The sequence below is a fragment of the Orcinus orca genome, chromosome 15, assembly GCF_937001465.1.
Source record: "Orcinus orca chromosome 15, mOrcOrc1.1, whole genome shotgun sequence".
Lineage (NCBI taxonomy): Eukaryota > Metazoa > Chordata > Mammalia > Artiodactyla > Delphinidae > Orcinus > Orcinus orca.
In genome coordinates, this window is record NC_064573.1 from 24,925,886 (window position 1) to 24,952,977 (window position 27,092).

At 45.0% G+C, this 27,092-nt stretch overlaps 1 non-coding gene across 1 annotated transcript; it reads left to right on the forward strand.

The window, feature by feature from the left end:
* Positions 1–24,372: 24,372 nt before the first annotated feature.
* LOC117200042 (U6 spliceosomal RNA) lies at positions 24,373–24,479 on the forward strand. The gene has a single exon (XR_004481472.1). It is a non-coding gene; the product is annotated as a U6 spliceosomal RNA (small nuclear RNA).
* Positions 24,480–27,092: the final 2,613 nt, after the last annotated feature.

Sequence of the window (27,092 nt, forward strand, 5' to 3'; positions counted from 1 at the left end):
GATGTTATTTACCATGTGACTTAATAATAACAAGAATGGATGTTCATTGAGCACCTACTTTATGCCAGCGAGTGTGCCTGGCATATTATAAATAGTATTTCTCATTCTCATGATAAACTTGCAAGATAGATATTTTCATTTAAGAAATATAAAAATTGACTCTCAGAGATGTTAAATGCTATGCCCAAAGTTACACAGCCAGCAAGTTGCTGGACCATGAATCAATCTCTAGGTGTGGTTGACTACAAGCCAGGTGAATTCCCATTATCTGCAATTTTCTCACCTTTTGACGTTTTGATCTCTGTACATTTTTCATAATAAAATCCACACCTATCTTCCTGTTTTATTTAGGCTAGGTTAACTGTTGTAACAAATAATCCCAAACTCTCAGTGGTTTAACTAGATAAAAACCTTTCATGTTCATATTCATGTCCATTGCAAGTCAGACAGGAGCCTCTGCTCCACACGGTCCTTCAGAGACCCAGGCTCCTCCCATGTGATGGAGCTGCCATCTTCAGGATATGGCCTCCAAGGTCTCCATAGACCAGATAAAGAATGGAAGGCTACACATAAGAAATTTGGATGTGCCAGGCCTGGAAGTGACACACACCATTTTCCATGTGTCTGAATTAGATCACTTGGTCCTAACCTAACAGAAGAGGGGCTGGGAAAGGTAATTTGGCCCCATGCCCAGGAAGAGAGGACAAAATGGATATCGATGAGTGCTGTTTCTCTCACACCTCCGTATCTCAATGAGATTGTGGTGGGAATGAAATGAAATAATATCTTTTTTTTTTTTTTTTTTTTTTTGCGGTACGCGGGCCTCTCTCTCACTGTTGTAGCCTCTCCCGTTGCGGAGCACAGGCTCCGGACGCGCAGGCTCAGCGGCCATGGCTCACGGGCCTAGCCACTCCGTGGCATGTGGGATCTTCCCGGACTGGAGCACGAACCCGTATCCCCTGCATTGGCAAGCGGACTCTCAACCACTGCGCCACCAGGGAAGCCCTGAAATAATATCTTTCAGGGCACTTTACCCAGATGAGAGATTATGGTGGTTTAAACCGGGAAAAAAGGGGCTAGAAGGGAGAAATTGCAGATGGGACATGTCTGAATAGGAACTGTGACACCCCAGTTAAGAGCATGGTCTTGTCCCAGAATCTGAGGACTCTGTTCTGTGAGTCTTCTACTGAGGACTGCCACATCCTTATCTACCACAGATACCTCTAGCTCCGTTGTGTCTGTTGGTCACATGGCCCATGAAGCAGAGGACCTGGAACCACAACTTGGACTTGCTGCCCACTCAAAACTGATGCTTTTTGAGTCATCAGAGAAATGGAATAGAAATTTAGACTATGGTGCTTCAAAATCCAAGGAAACTCCAATCATTATGCCTCTTTCTTAGTATTATGAGGTGCAAGGGGCAGCAACTTGCCCTTTACCTAAGAGGGATATCCCAACATATCCCAGACAAATGGAACTTTAAAAATTCACCAGTGTGGCATGTTTCTGAATCTTTGTGTAGTTTATCTCCCCCTTCCCGGCATGTGTGTGTCTTACTAGTGCTTTTAAGATACTTGCCAACTCCTGCTCACCAGTTCCAATTAGCACAGAACCATCAGTATAGTGGATCGACATGATGTTCTGCTGTATCATGATGGCGCAAGAAAGTTAACATGCTCCACAAGACAGTGAATATGTACTGCTGTCCCTGCTAAGTAAATGTAACCTTTTCTGACTCTGTCCACTAAGGATTGCCAGGCACGGTGTTGATCTGTCCCAATAAAGACCATATTCAGACTGAATATGGGTCTAATCTTGCAGGAGTCCACTGTCAGGGGTGAATTTAATCAGAATACAATATGGACCGTGCCCTTCATCTTTCTAATCTTTGATGGTGGTGCTAACTTTGAAATTCCTCCAGAAATGTGACATTGCTTCTGATTAATTTGCAGTTTGGTATTAGGGATGGGGAAATTTCAAGGACTTCCAATCATAATGACCCTTACTCCACAAATCAGGCCAACACTGTGAGGGATCCGTCAGCTGCTAGGTATATGCTAAGTAGGTCTATCCTAACTATGTATTTGGGAACTGGGAGAATAGCCACAGGGTGGGTTCATAGATACACTGGATACTCTGGACAATGACTTAGAGTCTTGGAATTCCCTTCACCACGGGCTCTGAGTCTGTGAACTGGATTAGAGGTAAGGGCCACAGTTTTCCTCTGCACTGGCTAATGTCAGCCTACTGTTTTCCAGATCTAGATTTTTTTGTGTGTATATAATTATGATAGCATTCTGTTTGGTCACCCATTTACCTTAACACCCTGGACACCAAAAGCCATTAACAGCTGCCATGCATCCTTATGGCTCAAGGAATCTCCACTGCCACTCCGATTTGCTTCCTATTAAGTAATTATGTTCGTTGTGCCTCTGAAAGCCAACACTGAGCTTCTTTAAGATGCCGACATCTTCTTTACCGATGTATTTCTTACTACCTTAGCGAAGAGTTTATCCCCTCAGTGGTGGGTTTTTGGACCATACCTGGCATAAATCTCTGTTTAATATTCCCACTTCCCCAAGCCTTCCGGCATCCTCCGCTTGTTTACTGTAGTCCCTTGTGGAGTCCAGGCTCCAAGTAACCATCCCAGCAAACTACCCAGGTGTTCTTGACACAAATGAAATTATGAGTCATACATGAGTTACCACATGTCAATGAATTCCCCACTCTCAAGTCCTGTATTCTGCCACCCGCTGGGCTAACACCCTCATTATTCATTTCCATTTATGTTCCTCAGTTCCTGCTAGGTTTCGTAATTTCTTTCGCATCTAGACGATCTTCTCTAGAAACAGATTTTGTGTCTCTATCTGTGCTTGCTGAGACCTGACTTTGACTATCAGTCTGGAGACAAGGAGTGTTGCTGGAGCAAAGCTAACATTTCTTGAGGACGGCAAAGCATCGTCCTGTGAAGAAACTTCTTCAGGTGAGATCACTGAACATTCTTCAGGCAAGTAAAGTCTAGTCTCCTCTGGCAAAGATGAAGGTGCTGCTTCTTTGAGAAGGAGGCTTAAGGGAATTTAGAGTTTCAAGATGCTCAGTTCATTCTTAAATGTCCTCATCCCAGAACTCAGAGTCCCATGTGTTCTCTGTCATGGTTCTGACTGGACAGAGAATATTTGCCAAGCTTCTGCATTTTACTTTAATGGCAGAGCTGGAACCCTTAGCATCATATCTTTGCCCTGGTTTTCAGCCCAGTCTTCCCTGAGGCTGCAGGAAATAAAGACTTCTTTTAATATTGCCATAGGGGTCATTTGGATTTTAGATCATGCCTCAAACTGAGTACCCTGAGCCTGTTATTTATTCAAATGTGTTTAATGCTGTCATCAGTATCCACCCGAATCCACAATCCTTGTCATTAACACTGTTCCTGTATTAGTTGGCTGCCATGACCACTTGATCTCCACTGGGCATTGCCTCGACCTCCCTCCACCTGCATTTTGTCCCAATTAACTGAAGTGAAAGTTGACGAAATCATGGATCTATCAAATGCAGAGGGATGACTACCATTCTATGTACCACCAGCAATGAAGTAGCTGTTACTCTCAGACAGGTGGACCATTCACCTCCCTAATTCCATCCTGAGGACTGTTTACTAGAATCACTCTTGGAAAATTGTTTTAGCCCGTGTTTTCTAGTCTAGGACAGAGCTTTAAGCAAAGCTCAAAATGCTAATGTTATATTTGTGAAATGCAAGCCCAGCAGGCTGAGGGTGAAGAAAAATGGGAAGTGAGTCAAAGAAATAAGAAACATTGCAACATGTTACTGTACTGGCCACTGTGTTACAACAAGTGTTGAAAAGACATCCAACTCAATTGGTTTGCATGTTCAGGCTGCACATTGGATTTTCTCCAAAATACTTTCCGGGAGAAACTAGTCCTCAGAGTAGTGTACACTAGGGAGAAGTGGGGACAAATTTACTAAGCAGCTCCCTTCCATCTTCCATTTCTTAGTGGATAACACCACTGTGTTACATTGCCTGGCTCCACGGCCACATCAGGCTCAGAGAGCCACGTGTCGTGCTCTGAGTGTGACATTTTAGCCAAGTCTAGAAATGGAGGGCACCTCAGTATGGTACACATCGGCCCGTGTGGCCTGGGGCCTACCCTGGATTTCTGCCAGTTTAGGGAGGTCATTTCAAGTAGTGACAGCAGCATGAATCAGGAGAGAGGCAGAACCTTAGGACGGAAGCCAGGGATTACAAATCAAGGAGGCACAAAGTCTGGTGTCAGGTATGCTACAGGATAACAGGAGCAAACTAGGTTCATGTTACTCTTTCCCTGGAGACTATTTACCCGGATACAGTTTTGTTACTTTCAAGGGCTCAATATGTTATAAATTAAGGCTTAAGTGTGTGAACATTGTCCATGAAAGCATCCTAGCTTTTTTTTTTTTTAAAGTATGATCTCTATTTTTATTTATTTAATTTTTATACAGCAGGTTCTTATTAGTTATCTATTTTATACATATTAGTGTATACATGTCAATCCCAATCTCCCAATTCATCCCACCACTGCCCCCCCACCTCCCTGCAAAAGGTTTTTTTTTTTAACATCTTTATTGGAGTATAATTGCTTTACAATGGTGTGTTAGTTTCTGCTTTATAACAAAGTGAATCAGTTATACATATACATATGTTCCCATGTCTCTTCCCTCTTGCATCTCCCTCCCTCCCACTCTCCCTATCCCACCCCTCTAGTTGGTCACAGAGCACCGAGCTGATCTCCCTGTGCCATGCGGCTGCTTCCCACTAGCTATCTACCTTACGTTTGGTAGTGTATATATGTCCATGCCACTCTTTCACTTTGTCACAGCTTACCCTTCCCCCTCCCCACATCCTCAAGTCCATTCTCTAGTAGGTCTGTGTCTTTATTCCCATCTTGCCCCTAGGTTCTTCATGAACTTTTTTTTTTCATAGATTCCATATATATGTGTTAGCATACAGTATTTGTTTTTCTCTTTCTGACTCTGCTCCTGAAAAGTATGGGAGAGCTCCATGTTTCAAGGAGCCAAGTAGATAACTCTTTGTGTAAAGTGTGGATTCCTTTTTTGATGTGAAAGATCATGCTTTAATTTAGCAGTGGAAAGAGTTCAGTTTCAGCATAATGGGTTTTCTGAAATCCAATGTTGTATCCTGATCTCAAAAATCTAATTTATTGTTTTCCCAGGCCAGATTGAATTTTTATTTACTGGGGATAAAGTCAATGGCTTCCAGATATTGTATATTCTCAAGTGAACATGAAGGGCATGAATTTTTCTCATGAGGTGGTTCCTGGCTTGCAATTCTGGACTGGGTTTTGTGGAGCTCCCTCGGCTGGGACAGCCACAGGTACTGGTGAAGGAATACCGAAGAGAAGCCCTCACTAGCTTTTGATAGCAGGACATGCCAATGACAAGATAAGAATCAATTAAGCTAATTGAGCTCAACAGTGTTGACCTTTTAGGGTTCGATGGAGGAGATAATCATTGTAGTGACAAGTTCACATTTCCACAGTAGAAAAACAATACTTTTTCACTGTGCAAACGCTGAGATGATTTCTCTTTCTTCCATAGACTTATTTTTTCATAGAGGGAGTAGTACCGTGATATTTGTTTGAGAACCATGGGTGAACAGTACGATGTTAGCGTTAAATACTTTCAGAGCCTTGTTACTTTAATAAGGGTCATGTACACCTCTCTTAGTACCCACCACCAAATTGATGTCTGTTTTCAACTCAAGGCCCAATTCTGCAAGAGAATCTGTTTTTGTTTTGTTTTGGTTTTCCTCTGGATGAACCTTGTAAAACAAGTTTCCTCTCTTCCCTGTGCTCTTGTCTGGATCTATGTGGCTTCCTGATCTTGGGAATCTGTCCCAATGGCTCTGAAACTCGATTGTGCACCAGAACAACCCTAGAAGCTTTAAAACACACAGATACCTCGTATGATACCCTCACTGACTCAGAATCTCCAGAGACGGAGCCTGAGGATCACCTGTAATTGTGAAAACGCCTTATGTAATTCTGATGCTGCAGTTTCACAATTCTTGGATATTCTAGTCTTTTTTTTTTAAAATTAGGGAATGGTTAGCAATAGCCTATTTTTATCTGTGCTGATACATTTTGGGGGCTACTTTCTGGATTCAATTTTTGAGGCCACCTCCAGATGCCTCTTTGGTAAATAGGGGATCCTTCTGGGTTTAATAGAGAGAGGACCATTTATGCATATGTTCAAGTATGTATGTATGTATGTATCCATCCTTCCATCTAGTGAACAAATATCTGTTTATTTTTCTTCCAGTTTCATTGCAATATAATTGACACAAATATTTATATTTTGATGCTCACTACAGGGGTAAGTGCATGTTGAAACCCATAGGCTTACTTTATCCTTAACTGGCTCTGTGTCAGTTAGAGTCTATGCTAGTCTGTGATTTCTTTGGAGGTAGAGACCACATCTCTCTACATGGTTGTGTCTTCAGTAACTCTTTAGTGTCATAACTGTGGGAAATGTTAGACATTTTTTCTTATTGACATGGAGGGAAGAGTCACAAATTCTTCTCTGTTCCAGCATGCAAACAACACAGGAGTGTTGGGGATTTTCCAAAGGCCCATTGCTTATGGGTCTGAGCATTCAATAAGCCTTAATCTGTAGACCTGAAGTCTGAAAGTCAGGACAGGTCACAAGGGATTCTTGGGAGGCATTAGAATGGTAGATGTGGACAGGAGGAACAACTGGGAGTGAAAACCCTAACTGAGGTAAACTAAGATATATTTTATCCTAGAAGGATGGCCTTTCCCCCTATTACAGCAGGTGTGCCGTCTTAATGCTGCAGAATTTTGAAATGATGAATATCTGAGCAGCCCTGTGTGCACTTGGTCTGGCATTCTCATTGAGGATGGAAGACAGGGTGCAGCCTGATTTGAAGGATGTAGAAGGGGGCCCTGCAGAAATGGGAGGTGATCTGCATCTGCGTACTTTATCCATTAGAGCCCCTAGCATAATAATCATAGTTGTCTTAAATTCCTGGTCTGATAATTCCAACATCCCTGCCATATCTGAGTGTGGCCAACGTGAGAAGAAAGATGGAAATTCTAAGAAAGAAGAAAAAATAAATGCTAGAGACTGAAAACACTGTAATAGAAATGAAGAATGCATTCGATGGGCTCATTAGTAGATTGGACACGGCTGATGAAAGAATTTCTGAGCTTGAGGGTATGTCAATTGAAACTCCTAAAACAGAACAGCAAAGAGAAAAAAAGCATGAAAACAAAATGAAAAAACACAAAAAACCATAATAGCATATCTAAGAACTGTGGGACAACTACAAAAGTTATAACACACTTGTATTAGGATTGCCAGAAAGAGAAGAAAGAGAGAGAGGGACAGAGGCAATGTTTGAAGAAATAATGTCTTGAGAATTTCCCCCAATTAAAAACCGCAGATCCAGGAAGCTCAGAGAACACCAGCAGGATAAATGCCAAACAAAACAAAACAAACAACAACAACAAAAGCCCGATACCTAAGCGTGGCTTATTCAGACTATCAAAAAGCAAAGATAAGGAAAAATCCTGAAAGAAAGAAACCAAAGCCAAAAAAATCACTTTACCAGACAGTGGAACAAAGAAAAGAATTACATCCAATTTTTCCTCAGAAACCATTCAAGCAAGAAGAGAGTTAAATGGAATATTTAATGTGTTGAGAGAAAACCCCCCACCAATCTAGAATTCTCTACCCTGCAAAATTATCCTTCAAAAGGGAAGGAGAAATAAGGACTACAGACAAAAATTGAGGGAATTTGTTGCTAGTAGACCTACTTTGCAAGAAATGTTAAAAGGAATTCTTCAAAGAGAGGGAAAATGATATAGGTCAGAAACTCAGGTCTACATTAAGGAAGGAAGAGGATTGGAGAAGGAATAAGTAAGGCAAAGTAAAATTTTTTACTTTTCTTATTCTTTTTTAAAAACTAATTAATTAATTAATTTATTTTTGGCTGCGTTGGGTCTTCATTGCTGCACATGGGCTTTCTCTAGTTGCGGGGAACAGGGGCTATTCTTTGTGGCGGTGCACGGGCTTCTTACTGCGGTGGCTTCTCTTGTTGTGGAGCATGGGCTCTAGGAGTGCAGGCTTCAGTAGTTGCAGTGCACGGGCTCAGTAGTTGTGGCACACGGGCTTAGTTGCTCCGTGGCATGTAGGATCTTCCTGGACCAGGGCTCGAACCCGTGTCTCCTGCATTGGCAGGCGGATTCTTAACCACTGCGCCACCAGGGAAGTCCCTATTTTTCTTATTCTTAATTGATCTAAGAGATCAACCATAATAGTAACAATGTATTCAATTATATATATAATATACATATGTACAACTATATATACATATATACATATATATCATAATATAAGTGAAATTATTGACAGCAACAATACAAGGGTAGAGAGGAAGGAATTAGAATTATTTTGTTCTTACCTGTGAAGAAGTGTAGTGTATTTGAAAGTGAACTTCGATTGGTTGTGTATTGCAAACTCTAGGGCAACCACTGAAAACAGTTACAGAGAGATGACAACTGGTATATTAAGAAAGGAGAGAAGATGGAATCAAATAAAATGTTCAACTAAAATCATAAAGGTAGAGTGGAAGATGAAAGTAGGAACAAAGAAAAGGACAACAAATACAAAACAGTAAAAATATGGAAGATATTATTAATCCAACTATATCAATAATCACTTTAAACGTCAATGTTTTATTTTTTTATTTTTAAATTTTTAATATATTTATTTATTTATTTTTGGCTGCATTGGGTCTTTGTTGCTGCGCACAGGCTTTCTCTAGTTGTAGTGAGTGGGGACTACTCTTTGTTGCGGTGTGCAGGCTTCTCATTGCGGTAGCTTCTCTTGTTGTGGAGCACAGGGTCTAGGCGCGGGCTTCAGTAGTTGTGGCGTGCTGGCTCAGTGGTTGTGGCTTGTGGGCTTAGTTGCTCTGCAGCATGTGGGATCTTCCCAGAGCAGGGCTTGAACTGTGTCCCCTGCATTGGCAGGAGGATTCTTAACCACTGTGCCACCAGGGAAGTCCCACATCAATGTTTTCAATGCACAATTAAAAGCCAGAGATTTTCAGAGTGGATTAAAAAACAAGATCCAACTATAAATTTTGCACAAGAAACTCACTTTGAATATAAATACATATATAACAGTGGCCAAGATGGCAGAGTAGGAAGATTCTGAGCTCACCTCCTGTCATGGACACACAAAAAACAACAATTTACAGAGCGACAGTTGATGAGAAATAGTGGAAGACTAGCAGAAAAGATCTTCTACAACTAAGATATAAAGAAGAAACCACAATAAGATCAGTAGGAGGAGCAGAGACACAGTATAGTCAAGACCCATACCTCTGGGTGGGTGACACACAAATGAGAGAATAATTACAATTCTAGACGTTCTCCCCAAAGAGAGAATGGTTCAAGCCCACAATGGGCTCCCCAGCCCAGGTGTCCTACACTGGGAAGATGAGACCCCAGAACATTTGGCTTTGATTTGGCTTTGAGTGGGGTTTACTTTCAGGAGAGCCAGAGGGCTGTGGGAAATAGAGACTCCACTCTTGAAGGGTGCACACAAAATCTCACATGTGCTGGGACACAGGGAGAAGCAGTAATTCAAAAGGAACCTGGGCCAGACCCACCTGCTGATCTTGGAGAGCCTCCTGGAGAGGCAGGACACAGGTGGAGCTCATCCTGGGGACACAGACACTGGTGACAGCCATTTTGGGGTGCTCGTTGTACCACAAGGACACTGGTACTGGCAAGCTCCATTTTGGAATCCTCCCTCTAGCTTATTAGTGCTGGAACCCAGCCTCATCCACCAGTGGGTGGACACCAGCTCCAGGACCACCACAGCCCCTCAGCCAACCATGTCAGGACTCAGACCACCCATCAGCAGGCCAACACTAGATCCAGGGCCCCTAGCCCCACAGCCACCCACCCCAGAAACTGGCTCTGCCCACCATTGGGCCAGCACTAGCCCCAGGACCCCCTAGGGCTCTGCAGCCAGATGTCTTGTGACCCAGCCCTACACGCCAGTGGCCAGCAGCCTCTGCACAAGGCAGGGCTTGGCAACCAACTGCACCAGCGGCCAGTGATGCCTACCAGACTGCTCACAGTAGTCAGCCCATCAGCACAGAAGGACCCATACAACCCATATAAGGGACATTCCTAGAACCTATAGCTCTGGTACCCTTAGGGGAATGTGCTGCTGGGACTCATAGGACATCTCCTACAAAAGGCTACTTCTCCAAAGTTGGGAAGCACAACCAATCTACAAAATACATAGAAATAAAAATGGCAAATTAGGCAAAATGAGGTGACAGAGGAATATGTTCCAAATGAAGGAATAAGATAAAACTTCAGAAGAAGAACTGAGTGAAGTGGAGATAAGTAAACTCCCTGATAAAAGAGTTCAAAGTAATGATCTTGCAGATTCTCAAAGAACCCAGGAGAAGATTGGATGAATAGAGTGAGAAGTTAGAATTTTTCAACAAAGAGCTGGAAAATATAAAGAAGAACCAAACAGAGATGAATAATATAATAACTGAAATAAAAAATACACTATATGGAATCAACAGTATATTAGATGATAAGAGGAATAGATCAGTGAGCTGGAAGACAGAGTAGTGGAAGTCACCCAAGCTGAAAAGAAAAAAGAATAAAAAGAAATGAGGACAGTTTAAGAAACCACTGGGACAACATCAAGTGCACTAATATTCACATTACAGGTACTCCAGAAGGAGAAGAGAGAGAGAAAGGTGTTGAGAACATATTTGAAGACACGTTAGCTGAAAACTTCCCAAACCTGGGAAAGAAAACAGACATCCAGGTCCAGGAAGCACAGAGAGTCCCAAATAGGATCAACCCAAAGAGGACCACACCAAGACAAATTATTATCAAACTGGCAAAAATTAAAGATTAGAAGAGAAGAGTAAAAACAGAAAGGGAAAAGAAACAAGTTACGTATAAGAGAACTCCCATAAAGCTATCAGCTGACTTTTCAGCAGAAACTTTGCAGGCCAGAAGGGAGTGGCACAATATATTTAAAGTGATGAAAGGGAAAAACTACAACCAAGAATGCTCTACCCAGCAAAGTTTTCATTCAGATTTGATGGAGTGATCAAAATTTTACAGACAAGCAAAAGCTAAAAAAGTTCAGCACCACCAAACCAGTTTCACGAGAAACGTTAAAGGGACTTCTCTAAGTGGAAAAGGAAAGGGCACAACTAGAAATATGAAAATTACAAAAGGACAAATCTCATTTGCATAGGCAAATATACAATAAAGGTAGTAAGTCAACCATGTATAAAGCTAGTAGGAAGGTTAAAAGACAAAAGTCGTAAAATCATCTGTATCCACAATAATAAGTAGTTAAGGAATACACAAACAGAAAGATGCAAAATCCCAAAACATATGAAGATAAAACAACACACTTCTAAATGACACATGGATCAAAGAAGAAATCTCATGAGTAATTTAAAAATATTTTGAATTAAATGAAAATGAAAATACCACTTACCAAAATTTGTGGGATGCAGTAAAAGCAGTGCTTAGAGGAAAATCTATAGCATTGGATGCATATATTAGTAAAGAAGAAAGATCCAAAATCAGTAATCTAAGCTTCCACCTTAGGAAAGTAGAAAAAGAAGACTAAATCCAAATTAAGCAGAATAAAAGAAATAATAAGAATTTGAGCAGACATCAATGAAATTGAAAACAGGAAATCAATAGAAAAAATCAATGGAACCAGAATCTGATTCTTTGAAAAGATCAATAAAATTGATAAGCCTCTAGCCAGGCTAGGTGAGATAAAAAGAGAAAAGGCACAAAAATTAATATCCGAAATGAAAGATGGGAAATCACTACAGATCCCACAGACAATGAAAGGATAATAAAGGAATACTGTGAACAACCTTATGTTCACCAATTTGATAACCTAGATGAAATGGACTAATTCCTTGAAAGACACAATCTGCTAAAACTTACAAGAAGGAACAGACAATTTGAACAGGCTTATATCTATTAAATTAATTGAACCAATACTTAATAAGCTTCCAAAACAGAAAACACAAGACCCAGATGGATTCACTGGTGAATTCTACCAAAGACTTAAGGAAGAAATTATACCAATTTTCTATCATCTCTTCCAGAAGATAGAAGCAGAAGGAATACTTCCCAACTCATTCTATGAGGTCAACATTGCCATAATATCAAAACCAGACAAAGACTTTATAAGAAAAGAAAACTACAGACCAATGTCCCTCATGAACAAAGATGCAAAAATCCTAAAAATATATTAGCAAATCAAATCCAACAATGTATAAAAAGAATTATGTGCTATTGCCAAGTGGGATTTATCCAGGTATGTTTCACAAAAGACATAATGATAAGCTGGACTTCATTAATATTAAAAACTTCTGTCTATGAAAGACACTGCCAAGAGAATGAGAAGACAAGCCTCAGACTGGAATGAAATATTTGCAAAAGACGTGTCATATCTGATATAGGACTGCTATCCAAAATATACCAAGGAACTTAAAGCTCAACAATAAGAAACCCAAACCCAATTAAGAACTAGGCCACACACCTCACCAAAGAAGATATACAGATGGCAAATAAGCATATGAAAAGATGCTCCACATCTTTAAGTCAATAGGGAAATGGAAATCAAAACCACAAGATACCACTGCACACCTTTTAGAGTGGCCAAAATCCAGAACAACACCAAATGCTGGTCAGCACGTGTAGTAGCAGGAGCTCTCATTCTTTGCTGGTGGGAATGCAAAGTGGTACAGCCACTTTAGAAGACAGTTTGGTGGTTTCTCACAAAACTAAACATGCTCTTACTATATAATCCAGCAATCACATTCTTGGTGTTTACCCAAAGGAGCTGAAAACTTACGTCCACACAAAGACCTGAATATGAATTTTTACAGCAGCTTTATTCCTAGTTGCCAAAACTTGGAAGCAACCAAGATGTCTTTCAGTAGGTGAATAGATAAATAAACTGGAGTATTATTCAGCGCTGTAAAGAAATGAGCTGTGAAGCTATGAAAAGACGAGGAGGAAACTTAAATGCATATCACTAAGTGAAAGAAGCCAATCTGAAATGGCTACACACTGTATGATTCCAATTATATGACATTTTAGAAAATGTAAAACTATGGAAACAGTAAAAAGATCAGTGGTTGCCAGAGGTTCGGGGGAGAGAGGGATGAAGAGGCAGAGCGCCAGGGATTCTTAGGGCAATGAAACTATCATGGTGGACACATCATTATACATTTGTCAAAACTCGTGGAAGTTACAACCACCAAGAGTGAACCCTAAGGTAAGCTGTGGATTCCAGGTGATAAGGGTGTGTCAATGGAGGTTCATGTAACAAATGTACCACTGTTGTGTGGAGGGGGAGCAGGTATATGGGAACTCTTTGTACTCCTGCTCAGTTTTACTGTGAACCTAAAACTGCTCTAAAACATAAAGTTTTTAAGAGGAAAAGAAAATGATCTGGAATTTCCACAGAAAGTCATAGCATTTCCACCCACGCTTCAGCAACTGTTAAAAAAAAAAAAGCCTCATGATTCATGCTTGGCCTCCTAAGTGCCAGGTCTTGGTGAACCCCAATTGAATGGTGCTTTAATTACATGGTAATTGCCATTTTATTGCATTGATTGGTATAAAGTTTAAAATCCTTTTCAAAGGACCAACACCCCCCCCAAAACAAACAAACAAACAAACAAAAAACAACTTTAAAGGCCTTGGAGCAGATTGTATCTGGGATTGGGAAGATACTTCTCTGAAAGTTCTGGCCCTGAGGCATCAAAGTATAAAGCTTCTTTCATTTTCTACCTTCCTTCAATTTTCTTACTGCTCTTTACTTATTAAACTTAACACACATAGAAGGAGAAAGAGAGTTAAAGAAAAAAAAAGAAAGAAGGAAAGCAAGCAGGCAAGCAAATTGCATCAGCCACAGAGCAAGGCATTAAGGGATGGTATAGAGCCTTCTCTGGTTAAGATTTACCTCCTGAAAGCCTCTCTGACCAGCCCTTCTTCTCACTTGTGCTTCTCTTAAATCATAATTGTCATTGGTACTTTTCACTGGACAGTTTACAAAACACACTTATATATACACAGTATCTGTTAAACTTCAAAGCTATGAAAGATAAGCAATATTATCATCCCAATATCCTAAAGGAGAAATGGATGCAGACAGGTTAATTCATTTCCAAGGGACCCTCCAAGGGGCAGTGTAGGGAGCCCTCCAAGCCAGTGTCTCCTGTTCTCCATCCCATCCTCTACTTCACCTCGTCCTCTCCAATGCCAGCACTTTCCACTCTGATCATGCTCAGCATTAAACATTCTCCCCACATTTTTACCTTGAATAAACACAAATTTACAGAAATGTGTAATGAATACTTGCAAACTCCTCTCCTAGATTATTCATTGATTAACATGGTACCCCATTTTCTCTTCATAATTCTGTGTCTCTGTGTCTCTCTTCCTCTGTCTCTCTCTTCCTCTTCCTTTGTGTTTCTATTTATATTTATGTTATATTTATATTCCCCTCCTGAACTGTTAGAGAGTTAGTTGCAGACATCATGACTCTTCAGCATTAAGTAAGTTTTAAGAACAAAGACCTTTTCTAACGTACCCACAATTCAGTTCTCACGCTCAGGAAATTTACTGGATATTACAACACTATTATGTATTATCCAGTCAATATTCTAATTTCCCAAGTTGTCTCAATATCAGTAAGGTTCTTAGTATCTGTTTTTTGTGTGTTTGTTTGCTTTTTTAAACCCAGGATTCATTCAAGGATGACAGCTGTCATGTCTCTTCAGCCTGTCCTGCGTTTTTTGTCTTTTATGACCTTGACGTGGTAGAGTCCCCTTCTTCTTGCTTGCTTTACTTCCTGAGTTCTGTCTAACATTTCACAGGAGAGGGCTAGGCAGGTGCCATCAGAACACCCCCGCCTCCCCCCGCCAGATCTCAGGCATCGGGAATGCCCTGTACCTAAGAGCCTAAAACGTTTCTAGGTGGGGGCCCAGATTTACGCAAGTCAGAGAGGGACACTTGGGGTTGGAGAATTCCATGAGCAAGGTTCCTGTGCCCAGGACCTTGTGGAGAGAAAGAGGGGCAACAGATAGTGGGGTAGTACAGCCCTGGGATCCACTCCCCTGCCCACTAATGTCTGGCTCTGCTGAACCCTCACTCGCACCCTCCCCACTCCTTCACCGCATGGACACCACTACATATCTTCCAGGCATTGCTTTTTCCTCCCTCAAATCCAGGGCTCAGTCTTGTCCTGTCTTCTTTCCCACAGAACTTCCTTACTTCTCCACTGGATGATAAGAACAAGACGGGCGCCTCTTTCCTTGTGTCTCCAGAGTGGCCAGCATACTGGAGGGTGCTTAATGTCTCGTCACAAGATACTGGGTTTGAGTGAGCATTGCATTATGGATTTCTCTCTGCTCTACAAACATGCTTTGGTCCTCTCAGAAACAGACCCTTTGCCAGTGAAGCTCCTTTGACCCACGTTAGTACCAGGAAATACAGTACAGATTTCCTTGGTGGTGGCAGGGCTGTGGGTGATTTGGCAATGATGCTATTTCAATAAGATTTTGTGGGTATTTCTGAACTCACACTTTCCTCATTTTTTTTTTTTTTTCGGTACGCGGGCCTCTCACTGTTGTGGCCTCTTCCGCTGCGAAGCACAGGCTCCAGACGCGCAGGCTCAGCGGCCATGGCTCACGGACCCAGCCGCTCCGCGGCATGTGGGATCCTCCCGGACCGGGGCACGAACCCACATCCCCTGCATCGGCAGGTGGACTCCCAACCACTGCGCCACCAGGGAAGCCCCTAACTCATGTTTTTCATTCATTTTCTCAATTTTTAGGCCATTGGTGCCAGACAGGCACAAATGGTCTCTGGACCCCTCCATTCTTTTCCAGTGTGTGAATCTGAGCTTGGCCACTCACTAGCCTGAGTAACCTCGAGAAAGTTCCTTAACCACGATGAGTCCCAGATGACTCTTTGTCTTACTTCATGGAATAAAGAAGGAAACATATGTAAAGTACTAATCAAAACGCCAGGTGCACGGTATCATCAGTTTCTCTATCAGGTGCAGGTCTAGGTGGTAATCTCCACCATACTGAGCATCTACCCTGCACCAGGCACTGTGCTCCGTGCTCTATGAGCAGAGCCCCTTTTCATCTTCACAGTAACCACTGAGGCGAGTATTTTTATTGATATTTCAGAGAGCCTAGTGATGGGCTCCAAATCACTGGCCTCTGGGACTCCAAAGGGCTCTTTCCACCAACTGAGCTGCTCTGTGGGATCTTAGATGGTCTCCAAGGTTCCGGTTGGCTTTAACAGGCTCTGTGATCTGCTGAGAGGGAAGGCGTGAGGCTGCTGGGGTGGAGGTGAGGGGCCGGGAGCAGGGAGTGCAACTTGTTCTTACAGCACCTGGACTGGCTGAAAGGAAATCCAGTATGTGTGTTGGTGTGCAGACCTTCGGCCTCCATTCTGGATCTGTTGGGGAGCTACCCTGACTGGGCTGATGGTAGCACTGGGATTCTTCTTCTTTTTTTTTGACCATGCTGCATGGCTTGTGGTATCTTAGTTCCCCAACCAGGGATTGAACCTGTGCCCTCAGCAGTGAAAATGCAGAGTCCTAACCACTGAACTGCTGGGGAATTCCCTGGGATTATTCTTTTTTTTTTTTTAATAATTAGCCATGCCTGTACCAAAGCATTTATTTTTTTCAACCAATTTTTTTTTTTTTTAGATGTTGGGGGTAGGAGTTTATTAATTAATTAATTTATTTTTGCTGTGTCGTGTCTTTGTTTCTGTGCGAGGGCTTTCTCTAGTGTGGCAAGCGGGGGCCACTCCTCATCACTGTGCGCGGGCCTCTCACTATCGCGGCCTCTCTTGTTGCGGAGCACAGGCTCCAGACGCACAGGCTCAGTAGTTGTGGCTCACGGGCCCAGTTGCTCCGCGGCATGTGGGGTCCTCCCAGACCAGGGCTCGAACCCGTGTCCCCCGCATTAGCAGGCAGATTCTCAACCACTGCGCCACCAGGGGAGCCCCTGGGATTATTCTTATATAACCATTTAAAAGAGGTTTCCAGTTACAATAGTGATAGCCAATGGGGTTTCCAATGTCTAGAATATACAATGTGCCCCAAGAATCCAAATCCCAGGCACTGTAATCATAAGAGAGGTTTGGTTCAAAGGCTGTTTGCACGGTAGGGGTCTGATGGTCAAGATCTTCACCCTTGCCAGAGCCTAGTCCTTACCTCTCAGATGGAAGAGGGGCCACCTGCCTTCCTCCAGGCCTCCTAGATTCCCTAGGGAGTGAACATCGTCTTCTGCATTTGTGTGTGTACTGGGGGAGGGGGTTGGGGGCTGAAGGAAGGGAATGGGCTGCAGGGGTCTGAGCCTTGGGAATTTCATTTTTGGCCTAGTCCTGGGCATTCTCACCTTCCCACAACGAACCAGTACATCATTAGTAACACACATGCCAGAGATCACTGCCTGGACTCACAATCCAGCAAGTCGCTCAATCTCTCTGTGCCTCAGTTTCCTCATGTGTAAAATGGTAATAGTCATGGGGCCCATTTCATAGACTTGTGAAGATTAATGAGTTAATAGAGAGCATTTGGAAGAGCGGCTGGCAAGTTTAAGTGTTACATAAACTTGATGTTGCTGGGCTCAAGAAGTAGGAAGAAAGCCCACACCCCTAAAAAGGGGTCTAGAATCTGAGAATGTTGGAACTGTAAGTGGCCTGGTTCAAGCTCTGAGTCAGTGTTAGTGACTATACAGAATTCAAACCTTTGTCTTCATCTCAGGTCTTTCTCCGTAGGGACTTTATTTTCTGAACCCCAAGCCCAATCTCACAGGGAATCACAGTCTCTCTGAAACTTCCCTGGTACAGCATTGCATCTGGCAGTTGCTGTCTCAGAGGAGGAAGCGCTCATGTGTGTCAGGCTGTGACGGCTTTGTGGGTAGACCAGAAGCCTGTGCCGGGGCAGGCTCCCCAGGTGAGTGGAGATGCACACTCTCCCTCCTTCCCTCCCTCCCACTGCCTGCCTCTCCCCGGGTGGGGCTCCCTCAATAGACTCTTTGTTCTCAGGACTCTCCCTAGCCCCACCTAGTCTTTAACTCTCCCACAATCTGGGCTCTGATCTTTACTTAAACCACCAAGCCCTTGCATCAAACCACAAGAAGAAAACCACATGTCTTTTGAATTAGGCTGTTTTCTCTTGTTCTGTTTTTTCCTTCCTCTCTTCTTCTCTCCCTCTTTCCTGGCTTCCCCACCCCAGCGTGCACACGTGTGCGCGCACACACACACACACACCCTTTTTCTCCACAGCAGTTTTCCCATCAGGAGGCTGCCTCCTGGTTTCATGAAACAAGGCTGCCCAGGATTTAGTCCTGGAACAGGTAAACAAAGGGCCACCCACAGCCCTTAGGACACCTGGAGGACCAGCTAGTCCCTCTCTTGGACCCAGAGGCCTCACCTCAGCTGCCGTCTCAGAACATGGCAGATCTGGGTTGGGAGCTGCCTTGGGTCTGCAGAAACTTGGGCAGTGACCCAGCCTTGCGCCCAGAGGCCTCGGTCAATGCCAGGCTTGTGCATTATTGGGTCCGGTGAAGACTGTGGGGTTACTGCTGACAGCCTGGCTCCCATCTGAGGGGCCCACACTCAGTGGACTTCTGGCCTGGGGAACACAGGCTGCCTGTCTAGGACTGTGGAGTCCTTTGCAGGGCATGCAGGGAGAGACAAGGTGGGTGGAGTAGGGGAAGGGTTAGACTCTCATCAGCTTGGCTGGCTCCATGGTCCGAATTCTCACTGCAGGTGAGACAGCCCCAGAGTCCTTCCCGCAGGAAAGGCCAAGTGCCTTCAAAACAAAGGGTCAAAGGCGCAGCCCCGAAGTCACGGTAGAGGGTGAGATGGGCTCTACCAGGCGTCATAGATTCAGATGCTTTCTGGGCTCATGCAGGTAATTAAACATACAAAGGGTCAGATGTAATAAAATACATGGCAGGATAGACATCTAATTTAAATTTTAAAGTTATATTTTTGAAACATTCTTTTAGCCAAATAAAACATGTTTCCTGTCCAGATACACCCTCTCCTGTCCCCAGGCTGTGAGTTTCCAGCCCTCTTGTATAGAGTCCACAGTTTTGCTATTCTGACATAGAAGGGGTTGTAAAGAAACGTAACAGAGTCTCTAAAACACGGCACTGGGTTGGGTGTTGGTAGAGCTGTGGTTAAAAACACAGGCTTTGGTGTCCAGCTGTGATGGACATTCCTCATATGCTTCATTTTAGCTGTATGATCATTGGATAGGTTACTCAATCTTGCTAAGTCTCTGTTTTCTCATCTGCAAGATGGGGATGATGAAAGAATCTATTTCAGAGCATGATGAGCCCCTCACATAGCTCAATAAAAGATTACTAGGATATTCTGCACCCCCTTCCAACAAACACACACAAGGCTGAATGCCTTTTGCCAAAGAGCAATAGTTTGGTGAACTGAGCGTTAATGTTTTCTGTGGTTCTGGTCTGTGGTGAGAGGGGTGAGAGTCAGAGCCAGGGTCAGATCTGCACAGACCATTTCCCTGTGAACACAGAACAAAAACTCTCTTTGCAGTTGGGCTGTTAATTTTAAATTCAGGAAAGAAAGGCTGGCTGGGGAAGTTTTGCCCTCAGGTCTTGGAATTTCTCAGCAGACCTCCAATGCTCATCTCCAGCTGGGGGTGGTTGGCCCACCTGGGTCAGCAATGGCCCATTTGCCCTTGATCTTAGCAGAAGAAGCTGGTCTGCTCAACACCAAGGAGCCTGGGGGGTAGGGGAACCCATCCAGTTCCCTGGAGGTATTTGAAAGACAGCTGGACTAGGCTTCCTGAAATCTACTTTCCACCCCAACAGGACCTGTGCACTGAGCTTGTTACTTGCAAACTCCCTGAGGGTGGAGATCACTGATCTCTCTGGCTTGCCACAATCCCTAGCACAGCATCCTCAATAAAGGACCTGCTTAATACACACTGAAATAACTATATGAAACTCATACTTGAAAGTAGGAAATGGGGAGATTCTTCACACTTTTAAAAGGAATTTTCATTTTATACAACATTTCCCCAGTAGAGTTCTTTAAATGGAAACTTCCTTGGTTATTTAAAATGAGATTGTAATTTGACTAGTTGAAACCTAAACTGATGGGCTAAGTTGATCTATACCGTCCTCCCATGCTTTCCCTTTCCCTGCAGTCTCTGTAAATTCAAATCCCACCCGTCCTTGATAACAGTGAACAGTGACTGGGACTATTTTGCAGCAGACCGGCTGGCTGCTCAGTGCTGTGTACGTGACCGCATTCTTCCATCATAGCTGCTTCACGGCCAGGAATATTCTTTTCCTCATTTTACAGATGAGACAATGTATGCTTGGAGAGTTCGGAACTATTTGTAGGAGTGGCCGAGTTAAAACCTACACCCAGCCCGAGCAGTGAATCACTGTTCTTAAGAAATGCCGCCTTCAAACCGGTTCATCTGTACCATTTTTCTAGGTTCGGATGAACCGGTTTGCAGGACAGAAATAGGGACACAGATGTAGAGAACAAACGTATGGACACCAAGCGGAGAAAGTGGTGGGGGGGTGGGGTGTGATGAATTGGGAGATTGGGATTGACATACATACACTAATATGTATAAAATGGATAAGTAATAAGAACCTGCTGTATAAAAAAAAAATTCAAAAATTAAAAAATAAAAAAGAGGCTTCTTGTTATCAAGCTCACAGATAAGCAATTAAAAAAAAAAAAAAGAAAGAAATGCCACCCTCTCCACAAAGGCCCTCCTGACCCTAAACAGACGGGACTGTCTCATTCCTCTGGTGCCTAGCCTTCTCTTGGTCTTCTTGACCTTGCATTCTGTCCTGGGCGTCGGCCACTTAGGTGTTTGCCGCCTCCCCACTGCCCTGTCACCCCCTCCCCCAGCGCTCACGCGGGACTGGCGGGGCCTAGAGCGTGGGAGGCGCCTCCCACTCGTCTTTGCGTTCCCAGCAGTGCCAGGCTCCATGCCAGACCCGGGGCCCTCGCTGAGTATTTCGGCTCAGTTTGACGTTATCTCCTTTCCCTCAAGAGGGCGCTGACGCGCTCCAGGAAGGAGTCAAATAGAAGTGAAGAGGCGATAGGTCTCTAAAAATTGGGGGTGGGGGTCTCTGGGGGCACTCATGCTGCTCTGGTTTAGCCTGGGAAGCACTCTGAGGCGCCCTCTAGGGCTCTTCCATCCCAGTGAGATCTGGGAACCAGCCACGAGGCTCCAAGTGGCCTTGTGGTCCCACAACCTCCTGCTTGAACCACCTGCCTGGGCCCCTGAAAGGCCGCAGCCAGCCCTGTGGCCGGGTCCTGAGTGCAGGCCTGTTGTAGCCAATTGCACCAACTCTCTGTGCTTCCTGCGGCCCTGCTTGCAGACCTGCTGGGAGAGGACAAGCAGATCCCAGCTGGGCCTCACCCTGATCACCAATGGTTGATCTGAGCATGTGATGCCCTTCCCCTGTTCCTTTGTTGGTGGAGCGGAGGTAATAATAAGAATTAACCTGGAGCCCTGGGGGTTCATCCTGGACCTCACACCCAGTGTCTCCCTGGATTGGGCTGGCAGCCCCCAGGTAGTGAGGGGAGGTTATTAATATTGCTCCCATTATATACCTGAAGGACCTGAGGCTCAAACTTGTTAAGGAAAGAGGCAGGGATGCAGCCTGCGGCCACCCGTCCAAGAGAGGGAGGGGCCTTGTGGGCTGGGGAGAGCTCCCCTGAGCTGAGAGCCGGCAGTGTCTTGTCCCGGGGCAGTGTCTTGTCCCGGGGCCTGCAGGGGTGGAGCTTCACGGCAAATCCTGGCAGCCCCTGGAGCACTCCTGGAAGGCACAGTCATAGGACCGGGAGGAAGGTGGCCCCGCCTGATTGCCCACCCCGGATCCCATCCAGGGACCCCACAATTCCGTGGGGGCGCAGGAGGTAAATGGCTCACCTAGCTCTGCCCCAGGCCAGCTCACAGCTGCTCGCCAGGTCCGATGCATTTGGCAACCAGCTCTCAGAAGGGCTGTCTTGCCAGCAGTACCTGCATCATGCGATGAACCAAAGGAATTTTCCTGCAGTGCAGACCCGAGGACGGAGACGCAAAAATCGAACTGTCTTTTCTCTCTTCCCTCTTCCTTCCCCTCCGTTTCCCTCTCTTCCCCTCTCTGCCCTCCTCTCCCCTCCCCTCCCATCCTCTTCTCTCTCTCTGTCTTCTCAGTTTACCGGGGGAAGAGGTATAGTCAGGAGGAAAAGGTAACATTATGTCTTCCTTTGCACTCACCACCCTGCATTTGGAATATTCCAGCTCAAACTATCCGTGGATCAGACTCTCTGGGAGAAATGAGATTTAACAATTCTGGGAACCAGGGTGACCCCCTGCTGCCAAGATGGACAAGGCTTCTGAGGCCTCCGGACACCTCCTCCCATGCTCTGAATTACGTGCTTCCCTTCCTTAAGACCCTGTCTTCCACCAGATGCCACTCTACCCATCCATCCTCACGTGCGTCACGTGTCAGCCCTAGGTCTGGTGTATGACAGACTTCAGAACAAATGTTACAGCGTGCACTGGACAAGGCTTGGTGCCTATCTCAGTCTTAATCCTTTTATTCTGCAGAAACTTAGGCTGCAGAATCTAGCCTGGCAGATTAGGGGCACTTTGCTTGGGTCTCCGCTTCTGCACACATTTCCCTTAAATCCAGAGACTTGTGGGCTCCAGGATACTTAATAATGGGCTGGATATATTTGATTTCATTCAACACGTATTTATGAGGAGCCTACCATGTGCCAGGCACCGTGCTGGACTAGGAGGATATAAAGATGACCCCTGGGGCTTCCCTGGTGGCGCAGTGGTTGAGAGTCTGCCTGCCGATGCAGGGGACACGGGTTTGTGCCCCGGTCCGGGAAGATCCCACGCGCCGTGGAGCGGCTGGGCCCGTGAGCCATGGCCGCTGAGCCTGCGCGTTCAGAGCCTGTGCTCCGCGGCGGGAGAGGCCACAACGGTGAGAGGCCCGCGTACTGCAAAAAAAAAGATGACCCCTGGGTGTGTATATGGCTGGTGCCACACCCAGAACTGAGGCAACTGGCATACTTTCTCTATTATGCCTCTGGGTAGATTCTCCCATTGTTAACCAGGTCTATTATGAGAGACCCCATCAGGGAGTTGGACCACAGTAATAAGCTGATGGAATCTTAACCATTTCACTCTTTCTGGGACTTTCTGGATTGCCCCATCCTTGAAGGCCCAGTTCAAGTCCCATCTCTGCTGTGAAATCTTCCTTTCATTCATTCATTCAGCTAGAAAATCTTTAGGGTGCCAACACTGTGATAAGTATAGATAAGGATACAAAGAGTATAAAGCATGCCCCCAGTTGCATTCTGGTAGGGGAGATTCCTTCATTCAACAAATATTGGTTGAGGACCCATCATGGTCTAGGCACTGCACAAGGCTTGGGGCACATGGCAATGAACTAGGCCCACATGGGTCCTCCCTTCCCAGGGTATTAAGTCTGGTGAGGGACACAGATGTGGGAGCAGCCAGTCCCACTACACTGTACTCAGTGGCACAGTGGAGGGAAGTTTGGGGAGCAATGAAGCTCATAGACAGGCTTCTGCTCACAGGGCCAGGGCAGGTTTCCCTGGGGGTGATTCACCTTGGACTTAAATAATCACAAGAGAAGGTGGTGACTGCTCAGTACCACCTGCGAGGTGTACATGAGGATTAGTGCAACAGCACCTGCAGAGGGGAGGGCTCCTCCAGCCATGGAGAAGTCTTCCTGGAAGGAGTGAGCTTTGAGTTGGGTCTTAAAACTTCCCGAGTGACTCCAGCCCACCCTGGTCTTTCTCTCTCCAGAAGCACTCCCAGGCTGTTTCACAAAGTTAACTCAATTGTTTTGACATGTTTACATAATTTTTCTCCATCTTGCTTTGTTTTGTTTTGTGTGTGTCCCCTGCCCACCCCTTATATCATAAACCCTTGGAAGACTCCGGGGACCAATGGCATCTCTTGGGTCCCACCAGACTAGCTTGGCGCTGGAACTGGACAAAGGGCACAAGTCTGGGAGCCCAGGTGTGTGGGCAGGTACTCCTCATTGCCCCTTTCTGCCCTCCCCAGCACACATAATGCTCGAGGGAAATCAGTGCAGTGTCATGAGGGTGGGGACTTCTGAGTAGGTTCAGGGAAAGCCGGGCCTAGGCTCTGCCCAGGGAAGGTCTTTAAATAGAGCAGAGGGTGCTCGCCTCGGCAGCACATATACTAAAATTGGAACGATGCAGAGAAGAGTAGCATGGCCCCTGAGCAAGGATGACAAGCACATTCGCCAAGTGTTCCACATTTTTCAAAGAAATTATTGAAAGGAAAAATTGTTATTTAAAAAGAGCAGAAGCAAAGTGTCAATATCTCTGTAACTTAGGTAATGAGAATATAACGTGTATCATAATTATTGTTTGTATCATTATTATTTATGAAACATAAAAATGTTTCATAATTTAAAATAAAAAATTAAAAGATTGTGTATGAGTTCTAACTAAGTTTAGCTGCCTATTTAGAAAACCCGAAGTAAAAGTGGCTTTAAAAAAAAGAATAGCGCAGAGGAACGCTGTCAGCGTAGCCTGCGAGAGAATTTGCTTACACTTTAGATTATTCATTTATATTGGGAACATTAACTGAACTAAGCTTTGAATAAAAAGGATTCTATTTTCAGAAGAGTCATGAGGACAATTAAAGGTTGGCATCTTCCTGCAGAGATCTTCCACCAAACCATGTGGCTTAATTTCGGAAGCCACCGAGTGCTCAGGTAACGCAGTACAGAAGTAAGACACAGAAAGGAGTGTTCTGCCCACAGCGGGACAGCCCAGGCAGCCACCAGCCTCTGGTGGCTTCCCAGGTGCCCAGAGGTATCATGGTGGGCAGGGCCGATGTGGTGAGCTTGGAGTGCTGTCTCCTTTCTTGAGGCCTTTTAGACAGAACAAACCATCAGCCTAAACTCAGGGTTTAGTCTTTAGATGGGGCTGAGCTAAATGGCTTTCCAAGGTTTCCTGTTCTGCGTGCTCACAGGTGGTAGGTATTGCCCCAGTGTTCTGGTCTGAGGACCTTGGCAAGGAATCTTCCCACTGCTCCTAATATATCCTCCCCATCCATCTGTCTCCATGCCCGACATCATGTGTAAAAGAGGTTAATTCTTTCTGGTTGAGATATGTCCTTCCTGGGAGTTCCTTGCAGTAACACAACCTCCTCTAGTAAGCAAGCCAGCATCCTTCATCTTTCAACACAGTTTCTGGACACCTAGTATGTGCCCGGCATGGTCCACAGAGCTGGGGACACAGCAAGGAGACGAACAAAGTCCTTGCTCTCTTGGAGCTTACATTGTGGAAGGGGAGATGATAGACCGTAAATAAATATATAGTCCATTAGGGATGGTGGGGCTGCTGGGACACATAAGACAGGATGATGGGGCAGCATCCTATTGTGTGCGGGGTGGTCAAGGAAGGCTATTCTCATGGTTCAGAGCTTCCAGAAGGGCTGCAGTTCACTCTGATCTTTCTCTCTCCAGAGCTGTAGAAGAACTCCCAGGCTGTCTCATCAAGTTAACTCAACTGTTTCTGCTGTGATACATACTTATTCTCCATCTTGCTTTGTTCTGTTTCGTGTTTGTGTCCCTTGCCCAGCCCTTGTATCGGAAGCCCCTTGACTTTATTATGTATTATTTATTGGTGTCTTGGGAAGTTTGAACCGAGGCCTCAAGAACGTGAGCCTGAGCCAGGAGGCTCTGAGGGAAGCTTCCAGGCAGAGGAAATAGCAAGTGTAGAGACCCCAAGGCAGGAGAGGCTGGTGTCTTGGGAACAGGGAAGAAACCGGAGAACTGGGTACTGGGGTGGAGAGGGACAGTGGTGGGAGCTGAGGTCAGATTGTGGGGCAAGACAGGCTGTGCAAAGGGCCTTGGGTCATACTCTGTGCTGCACGAGAAGCCATGGGGAGCCTCTGAACAGAGGAGGGCCATGGTATGATGATGCTTTACATGACTACTCACCAGCCATGACCACCTTGGTGTTCTGTGAATTGAGGCTAGAGGGAAGGGCAGGGGCTGGAGACACCAAGGGCACTAAAGGCCAAGAGAGGGACCTGGGACTTTATCATGAGGTCAGTGGGGATCCATGGAGGATTTTAGAGTAAAGGAGTTAGTGCTACCCCTCAGTTTGGAACAGAGGGCACTAGCACAGAGAAGTGAGGTCACCTACCCCAGAACACACAGCTGGATAAAGATGGAGCTGGGAGGGAAAGCCAGGTCTTCAGACTTCCATTCCAGTATGAGGTTTCTCCTGAACAAGAGGAAATATTTATTGAGCACATTCTAAGTGCCACGCTTAGCTCAGGTACCAACCCATCTAATTTTCAGAACAGCCCTAAGAGGTAGACATTATTATTATTCTCATCTTACATAGAAGGAAGCAAAGTACAGAGGGGCTGAACAATGCATCTGAGGTTACAAGGCTAGGAAGTAGTAGAGCTGGGATTTCAACCCAGGCAGACTGGATCAGGAGTTCATGCAGTTAACCAATGTGCTACAGGGCTTTGCTAAGTCTTCGGGACATGTAGGCATGTGGGTGGGGCACTGGGCCCCAGGACCAGTTAACATGGTGTTTCCGGGGCCAAGCCAGCTCCAGACTTGTCTGGACTCGGGCCCCTGTACTTTTCCTGTAACCCCGTCATTAGTTATAGGATGGACCGACTGCTAAACATGAGGTTGGCTGCCGCTCAGTCACTCCAGATCTGATGCAGCCACACCTCCGTTCCGGAGGCCGGAAAGGGCTCTGCTTAGAGTTTTTATAAAAAGACTGTGTTCCTTAATTACTTCAGCCCTTGCTGCCCTGTGCTTTTCTCTTAGCTCAAGATGGCCTTCCACAGGTACTTCCTGAATTCAGGGCTGGCTTCATATGTAGGCAAATAGTAGG